Genomic DNA, 8,675 nt, shown 5'->3' with positions numbered 1-8,675 from the left:
TGGACCATATATCCACAAGCCTGAGAGAGATGTTTGTGCCCTGAGTGAGGAGGCTGGAGCTGACAAATGTGAGCAAAGGAGTAGAGTGCTGGCCAAAAGCAGTGCTTTGAGGAAATAAATCCACTAGAAACATCAGAGAACACGGGGATTTCCTAAGTCCCTCTCCACTCTGCAGTAGCTTTGGATAGCTACTCTCCCCACTAGATGATATTACCTTCCTTGGAGGATTCATGCCTTGAACTCTGCCGAGAAAGGGGGAAGCTATGCCATTGAAAGTACAATGTTAGCAGCAACATTACGTTTTTCAGATTTATTTTCTGTCCCTATTGCTCGGATTATGTCCAGGTGAAGATATGACCAGACATGAGCTGGAAATTTGCTCCTGCAGCCAGAAAGGCTGGGCTGCATCAAAAGCCTCATGGGCAGCAGGTCAAGGGAGGAGATTCTGCCCTTCTGCTCTGCTCTTGTGAGGCTCCACCCTGAGTGCTGCATCCAGCTCTGGGGTCCTCAGCACAGGAAGGACATGGACCAGTTGGAGGAGTCCAGAGGAGGCCACAAAGATGATCAGAGGGCTGGAGCACCTCTCTTATGAGGAGAGGCTGAGATAACTGGGATTGTGCAACCTGGAGACAGGAAGGAGACCTGATTGCACTTTCCAGTAACTGATGGGTGCTTGCATGAGATATGGAGAAAGACTTGTCATAGGAGCATGTCGTGACAGAACAAGGGGTAATGGCTTTAAACTGAAACAGGGTAGTTTCAGAATGGATATTAGGAACAAATTCTTGATTGTGAGGATGGTGAGGCACTGGAACAGGTTGCCCAGAGAAGCTGTGGATGTCCCATCCCTGGAAGTGTTTAAGGCCAGACTGGAGCCCTGAGCAATCTGATCTAGTGGAAGATGTCCCTGACCATGGCAGGAGGGTTGGAACTGGATGATCTTTAAAGGACCTTTTCAACTCAAAGCATTCTGTGATTCTAATACTGACCTGTTCTCCTGCTTCTGGCATGAAACTCAGCAGAAAGTCTGGGAATTGCTCACATGCTGAGACAGATCTTGAGCCATGGAGCTGGGGAGTACTGAACTGTGCAGGTCCTGTGGTAATGATGGGGATGTCACAAATGCCAGTAAAGTTTAAAGTAAGTTCTCCTTTGGAATTCATTTTTAGCAAATCTCTGACACTCAAGTGGGTGCCTCCTCACAAACCTTACCAAGCTCTGCTTTCATGGATCACAGAATCAAATTAGTTGGAAAGGTCCTTTGAGATCACCAAGTCCAACCTATGACCTAACACCACCACCACTTTGCATAGTGTGTAAAAAAAGGGTGGGAATTTCATTCTAAACTTCGGGTTCTCTTTAGAGGATGACAATGTTTAAGATTAAAATCTAATTGTTTGTATGCAAAGATGTGTTTGGGAGATTTTGAATGGCCTCAGAAGTCGATCTCATAGCAGTTTTAACACCACTGGAGAAATTATATCTCTGACTGCACAGCAAAACTAAATCATCAATTTTGCTTCACAAAGCTGCTTTTTATTGTGTAAGAACAGCAGGGAAAACCCTCATAGAGCTCCCCATGCAGGAAGTGTCCTGAGAGATGTTGTGACTCATCTCCGTGGCAACTGGGGTGATGACGTGAGTGAACACTCTGGATTTTTCTTGTTTAGCAACAAGCGTACAATTCATAAATACATGTTTGGTGACTAGAGTGTTACAAAGAAAATGATCAATTGTCTGCAGATCTTTATCCATCGAAATATCCAGTAAACCTGTGGGTGATAGAGATTACTGGAAATCAACGTGGTTAATAACAGGAGCTGCTGATCTGCTGCTTTAATTTTCCTTTTCATATGAAGACAAACAGAAGGAAGTTATAGTACCCCTGAAGGATTTTGTTCTGTAAGAATTAAGAGGTAACTTTGATTGTTATTTATTTTTTCAGATGCAGCCTACACTAAGTGTTAAAATCCCTGCCTGTGTGATGATCCTCTCCTGGGCTGTGACAGAGGTGTGATGTGGGAGCCCAGAGCTGCCAATTGTTCACCACCTTCTGTCAGCAGAAGGCAACAACTGCTGGGTTGGAAGCATTGGGATGCTTTTTCACATCTGCATGAACTGTACACATACAGTTGTAGCCCTAGTGTGCACTCAGGCAAGAAGAGATTTTTCACAAACAGCTCTAGCCATTGAATTTCTTTACTGAGTATGGAATATACATATTGGGATAATGATGGCTTTTTAAATAGATCCTTTCTAAGTAAAGATGAAGAAATACTTCTGCTATGTAGCAATTAATTTTTTTTTCTTTTCTCTCTGAAAAAGATATTATTTCCTGTTTTAGATGGACCTACACCCCTATCTCATGCATCCCACCCACATTTCTATAATATCTCTCTATTTAATCTGTAGCACTTTCCCATGTGTCCAAGGAGTATCACTTTTCCTTGGAGTGCCCTTGCCAAGCCATGTGCACATCTCCACCTGGCTGGCAGAGCAAACTCCTTGGAGCAGCTCTGCTCTGTAGCTGAGTCACAGCAGACAGTAATGCTGCAATAGGGAGGATGTCCTTTCACTCAAGCAGCTGTCATTGTCTAACTCACACCTATGACCAAACTGGAAGTCTGTGAGATCAGACTGAGATGTCTGAGACGAAATATCTAAGTTGTCTGTGACTCTAGAGGCAGGAAGCACAGCTAGATGAACCACCACTATGACATTTTCGTTGCTGTTGTGACCTGTAAGCCTTTATCTACTAATAAAAGTACTTTTCAAATTATTTTTCCATACTCCTTCTTTACAATCAGGCAAACTTCCTCCCTTCCCCTTCATGGGGTGAGTTCCCTACCCCAATTAGTATAGTGGCTTCCAGGTAACTACACAAAATAATTACATCCATTTTGGAAGCATCTCTTGTGAGGCAGCAACTCAGAATGGGGAAATCAACTCTTTTTGCTGAACTGTGGGTCAATTAGAAAATGCATATTCACCAATGTTAAACCAGGATTATGATAGGGACAGAGTGATCAACAGGCAGCCTACCACAGCATGGGACAGCCTGACATGCACAAAGCCCTACTGAAAGGTACACAGTGCTAAATCCTCCACCACAGCTAGAGGAAACAAAAGTCACCTCCACGCTGAAGGAGGCTGATTCCAAATGAAAGCGGTCTGGCAGCTCTCCTGCAGTGAGCAAGGATCTGGCTGCACAGCAATTTGGACAGCTTATCTCCCTGTTTGCCTGGCAGCTGGAGATGCAAGACATGCTTCATTAAGAAGGATCACTACATAGGGATGGGCTTGTTTTTTTAAATAGAAAATAAGCAACATTCCTGTTACTTTAAAGTATCGGTTTTCTTTGGAAATTTAGCAGAGGCCTGGTAACAATTACCATGTTTTAATGGTTATCAACAAAGGGAATATATAAATCACAGCAAGATTTTAGAAAATAGTTAGTGGTTCTGAAAACATACATTTTTGGTGCATGACTTGCATCAGTTCTCCAGTGCCTGATTTTCAAAGGTCCAAATGTTCAGTGCTTTCAGAAAATGAGATGCGTTTATTGCTTGGATCAAAAACCAGGAGGTATTCAAACACATAAATTTGAAAATCTTGGCTTTGCATTGGCTATTTGTGCCTGCTTATCCAATTAACTTCCCATTATGTGTACAGCTACCAAATGGACTGTCAGAACCTGTGCTTGAGCTCCTGCCACTATCCTCTTGCCAATCCAGAGAGTTCAAGTATCATAGATCAGCTTCTTCTCTCCACAAAAAACCAAACCAAACAAACAAAAACAAAACAAAACAAAACAAAAACACCCCAAAAAAACCAAACCAAAAAAATTTGCTAAATTTATCGATGTTTTTTCTCCAAAACTTTTGAGTTGATCTACAAGACCTACTGAGGTACCTTCCAACTCAAACTATTCTCTGATTGTCTCATCCTAATCATGTGTGAGTTTGGTCCTTTTCTTTCCTTTCTGTGCTATTTACCATTCCCAGCAGGCATAGGAAAGAATTCCTCCAGCTTTCTCCTGAGCATGCTGGTGTAGAGTTGAGCTTACCAAAGTGTATGTTAGAGAAGGTTGGTTTGGAAAGATTCAGAGAAGCAGGAATGCTAATTATTCATGCCCTCTTCACTCCCAGTTAATTTCTACAACTTCTCATTTATTTAATTAGAACTCCACACCAGCTGTTCACAATCAGTGCTGTTCTCACTCTGCCCACACTTGTTTTCTGTCCCCACATTCACTCCTGTGCCTCCAGTGTCCTCCATCCGTTTAACTTATGTTTTCAGCCCTTGAGCTCTGCTGTCAGGACTCTTCTTCTTTTCCCTGGCTACAGATCAATTCAGTTTCCCCTGTGCACTCTATAAGATTATCACAATCTTTTTCTGTAAGTCTAACAAAAAAGTCAAACCAGAGAAACAAAACTGATATTCTTCCACAGTGCTCAAGTACATTTTCCCACTGGTGGAATGGACTGACCTCTTTGCAAGTGTGTGACATAAAATGGACATTTCCAACTTCAATTGATAGATAACAATGATTATTGTCAGAAAATCTAAGGAAAAGTTTAGCACTTTCCAAGCTTGAAACAAACAACCTCAAACACTTTTTTTCACTTTTCATTATGGGGAACTCACATATTTTTGGCTGAGGTAGGAAGATGTTGAGATGACTGTTTGAGGATCAGATGGCTGCAGTCAGAGAGGCAAGAAGTATAGGCAGAGCTCATAGACTGGTATTAAACCAATAATTACGGCTGCAAAATAGCAGACAAGCTTTCAGTGCTCTCAGTCTGAAATGAGAACTGTGATCTTCCAAACTCAGTATCAGGTTAATAATAACTACATTTGAGAAAAACAGGGGGACAAAAACTTGTGGGCAAAAGATGGGTAAGGGATTTTCATGCAAAGTGAACAAGAATTTTGAACAGTATGTCACAGAGACAAATTGCAATCATTAATGGGACCAGTGGTGTTATCTAATTAAAAAAAAAGAAAAAAAGAGAGAACCAAATTATGTTATTGTGCATTTCAATTTTCTCCAGAAAGAGATTGGAAAGAAAGATTATGACAAGGAAAGGTAACCAAAACAAATCTTCATATTTTAAGAAAGTGAGGGAAACTAATATCCCTGTGCCCACTAGAGCTCTCTCATATTCCAGATCTGTCAGGTGTATTTAATTCCTGACAATGAACATAAATGTCTCTCAGAGCAAGGTTCAGATTGATGAATATTTATCTTTGCAAGATTTATTTTCATTTTTTTCACAAAAATTTTACATCTTTTACAAGAACAGAGTCTTTGAACATGATGTTATGGAAGTCTAAAAAGTATTTGTATCCAGCACTTAAGGAATCCAAATTCTTTCTGAGCATAGGTCTGGATTTATTACTATATCCACTTTGGAAAACTAGTCTGGGTGGATAGCTGACCCCTGCCATTTTATGGCTCACTGGCTCTTTGACAGCGACTTCTGGGTGGCTGTAGGTTATGACACAACCGTTTCTTCAGTAACCATTTACCTGCTCCCTTGTGCATTTCCCTTCCTTAATGTCTCCCTAGCTTCCCATGAAGGACTGGAAAGTCAGCCTGCATGAGTTTGTAAAATCATGGGGGAAAGGGAAGAGACTGACTAACAAAAGATCCCAAACAGCTTCTAATTCAGCTCTTTTTTTAAGGGTCACAGACATGGAGTTTGTTTCAGGAACTTTATTCAAAGAAGAGAAAGCCCCAATGTGCTCATGTTGCCTATCTCATCTTTTTTTTCCCAGATGTCGCATGCAAATACAGTGATGCATGGAAAAAAGGAATGTTAGAACCTTTAATTCATATTAGGCTTTTCAGTGCACACTAAAAAGGCATTGGTCATGCTCAGTGGCTTTGCTCTGTTTAATCAGAATCAGGTGAAACATTTCTTGAGAGATTTCCGAAGAAACATTGTGAAATGTATTTACTGACAATTTGTGAAGAATTTTCTGCATTTCAAAAATTAAGGAAGCCAACAAGGTTAATTTATTATTTCACTCTATGTTTCCTGTAAAAGTTATTATAGACATTCTCAAAAATGTATTGCATATAATTTAGATATTATTAGTTTGGGATATGATCCCTTTTTACAACTGTAGGAGCTGTTTTGACACATCAGAAAGAAAAGACCCTGACCTGAATAGGTATTTCTGAACTGCTGAGAAGTGAGAATTGCTGCTTCTAAAAGCTGTGCAGTAGTCCTAAACATGACATTTGATTTAGCATTTTTCGCCAAGTGAATTCAAATAATGTTACATTATGGAAAAGAAACAGGTCAACATCTGCTTTAAAAGGCTTTGGGCACTTAATTTTGTTAAAGAAAATTCACATAACAGACACAAACCCCAACCCACAACCCTCTCCCCCAGGATGGTTGCCCAGATTCATGTGCTGCACCAGTGATCTCAGCTGGACTTTGCACAGGTCTAGCATCTCTAGGAAGACACATTGGCAGAAAAAGGGGCAATTTTAAAACCACTGATAATTTGCCATTTTTGCATACTCTTTACTTTCTCCCTAACATCTGTTTTCTGCCATTGTGTTTGCAGAACCAATAATTTATATTGTCACCAAATTGCACCTGAAAAGACTAGGTCTATAATTTTTTTTTTTTTTTTTTTAATATCTTTCATGACATACAATTCTTTAATCAGAACAGGGAGAAGAGGTACAGCTATTAACCCACATGCAGGTCAGCATCCAGTGTTACTGACAATGGGGGTACTGGTCTGCTGGCTAGTCCATTGGGAGAATTTTTTTCTCAATGAAAATGTGTTCATAACAGGTCCATATGCAGGAAAAGTCAGATTTGGGTGAATCATCTTTTTTTGCTAGGAAAACTTTCTACAGAGGAAATCCTGATCAGACCTAAAACTGCAGCCATAACATCATATTAAAAAAGATTTCTGGTAATTTGGCTTTTATCCTTTTGACTCACTCTCTCAGATTGATCAAAAACATGCAGCTCAGACCAGAAAAACCCTTCCAGTGAAAATGCTGTCAATGTTTTAAATGATTGTTTTAAAATTATATATCTTAGTTCTTAGACAAATAGCATTAAACCAAAATATTTTTTGTTATGTTTTAACTAGAACACTTTTTTCCTCTAAGGAGTGAAAAGGTACATTTTCACTAGGCTGAGTCAATATATCAGCAACATTGCCACGTTGGTTATTGTTCTTGCAGCAAAGAAATTACATGATATCAAACACATGCAGTTGTGCCAGCACACTTTTTGGGCTTTCATCCAATCAAAAATCCAGAGAGAAAATGAAAATGTATGTCTTGGACACTTTATGGTTAATTATAAAGAGGCCTAGAAATATTAACTTAATAAACAGCCTTTGTAATGAACACATGGTATTAAAATATACTTGACAATGCCCAGTTCTAATGATGAATGAATGAATAACACTTCAGTGATATATGAGGTGATGGCAAAAGGGAATGATAAGAAGGATATCATAACTAAAGGACTAAATGAAGTTGTGTAAGGAGGGCTGTGCCACATAGAGGATCTCCCTAGATGCCCTGGCTGCAAAGGAGGACATTTGTCATTCGTCATTCATACCTGTACTTCTCCTGGCTCTGCTCCATGCACGCCTTTGCACATGTCTAGGATCACTTCCAAAGGCCATCCTAATACTTCCAGCATCTAAGTATGGTCTACTTTGTACAAAGCACACAGATTCATTTTGAGGTTTAATTTCATTTATAAATCATATGTGGCACTAAGAGAGGGGAATTGGCAAACTTCACTTGTTTTTTTCTGAACAATTTATAAGCCTCTGGTGAACGTGATTTAATTTCAGGTAGTTAATTAAAACAGTTATGCCCATCATAATCATGTTGGTTTTGGTAAAATAAGCAATTGTCTAAAAAAAATACATACTAATATGTTTTCTGGCAGAATCATACATGATCATAATATCAAAGCCATTAAAACTATTTATTGAATATACAAAAGCTTTAGTTACAGTGGATTGTACATCTTCAATGGTTTTAACAGGAGCAGCATTTTCTTCCTCAAGGCTGTCTCTGGTTCTCCTCAAGCTCCTTCTTTTGTGTCGTAAATATCAGACTCGGTTTCAACTAAACTTTTTCGTATTCAGAAATTACTAAATAATATCCCAAAATATTTCTTGGAAAACATTTCCAGTAAGCTAGAAAAAAGAAGTGAAGAAAGTATAATAGATGGTGATTAATTTTCTATATTTAAAAAATAAAGACAGTCAGATTTTCTGATGATGCCACCTGATGCCACTCATGGCTGGATCCTTGTTTTCCCCTCCCTTTCCCTTTTGCTCTGTCCCTTGAAGCCCTCACCTCCTGACTACTGCTCCCACTGCCTCTGGGCCCATGCTGGGCTTTGAATTAATGAAATGTTCTGGGTAAAATTATTGTGGGGGTTTTTTTTGTTTTTGTTTTTTTTAATTAAGCCTGAATAATTTAACTGAAATGGTTTTTACTGCATACTTTGCTTCAACAGAAGATCACAAGGGGGTCGGAGCTGGGGATGGAGAGGGTGGGATTCAGTGCTTGGGGACAGGAAGCCAGCATGTGGCTTTGCCAGTGACTGGACAATGTGAGCACACCTTCATGAACACCTCTGGTTACCAGATCTTCAGGGAAAACACTT

General features: G+C 39.7%; 1 long non-coding RNA gene across 1 annotated transcript; it reads right to left on the bottom strand.

The window, feature by feature from the left end:
- Nucleotides 1-335: 335 nt before the first annotated feature.
- LOC146442384 (uncharacterized) lies at nucleotides 336-1,478 on the bottom strand. Its single transcript, XR_014849594.1, has 3 exons — nucleotides 1,213-1,478; nucleotides 990-1,096; nucleotides 336-623 (listed from the first exon to the last, which is right to left on the bottom strand). It is a non-coding gene; the product is annotated as an uncharacterized LOC146442384 (long non-coding RNA).
- Between the last annotated feature and the right edge of the window lie 7,197 nt (nucleotides 1,479-8,675).

This window comes from Lichenostomus cassidix, chromosome 2 (genome assembly GCF_008360975.1).
Source record: "Lichenostomus cassidix isolate B80296 chromosome 2, HeHo_3.0, whole genome shotgun sequence".
In the NCBI taxonomy this organism is placed as follows: Eukaryota; Metazoa; Chordata; class Aves; order Passeriformes; family Meliphagidae; genus Lichenostomus; species Lichenostomus cassidix.
Note: the sequence above shows the minus strand (reverse complement) of the source record. Positions and strands in the feature narration are given on the sequence as shown.